Source organism: Corvus brachyrhynchos, unplaced genomic scaffold (genome assembly GCF_000691975.1).
Source record: "Corvus brachyrhynchos isolate BGI_N302 unplaced genomic scaffold, ASM69197v1 scaffold1013, whole genome shotgun sequence".
Classification (NCBI taxonomy): Eukaryota; Metazoa; Chordata; class Aves; order Passeriformes; family Corvidae; genus Corvus; species Corvus brachyrhynchos.
The window spans coordinates 17,999-18,571 of NW_008236958.1; the positions used below are offsets into that span (position 1 = coordinate 17,999).

General features: G+C 60.7%; 1 protein-coding gene across 1 annotated transcript in view; it reads right to left on the reverse strand.

Annotated features, from left to right (window-relative positions):
- Nucleotides 1-573, reverse strand: part of LOC108445229 — a 14,589-nt gene that overhangs the window by 8,780 nt on the left and 5,236 nt on the right. The gene's annotated exons all lie outside the window — the stretch shown is intronic.

Genomic DNA, 573 nt, shown 5'->3' on the forward strand with positions numbered 1-573 from the left:
AGCCCAGCCCGGCGCTCCCCCGGCATAGCCAGGGGGTCTGGCTGCTGCGGAGGGGTCTGGCCTGGCCCCTTTTCTGTCCTGTCCATGAGCATGTCCCCAGCAGGTGGGATTGTACGGCGCCAAGCTGGCTGCCACCATCAGCCCTGTGGCCCAGCTCTGTCACTCGCCCTCCTGCAGTGGCTGGAACTGCTCCAGCTCTTCGGGCGGTTGTGCTGGGGCAGCTCCAAGGCCTTTCATTTTTTTCCCCCTGAACTCTTTGAACAGGCCAAGGAATCTGCCCGCCATCCCATAGTCTGGCCTCGAGGGCACCTTCAAGAGAGATGCCTCAGGAAAGGTCTTAGTTAACAAGTCGTGCAGTTGTGCCTTGAAGGCCCCTGTAACAGAGAAACCTCAGGAAGGCTACAGGTCAGCAAGTCCTGCAGTCTGGTCTCAGGGGGCTCCTGCCACAAAGACAGGAGACTCCTCGTCAAGGATTGTTGTCACCAAGTGCCACGGTCTGCCCTCGAGGGCACCGGTTGCAGGGATGGGATGTGCCTCGGAAAAGCTCTGGGCACCCAAGGCTGATGGCCTGCC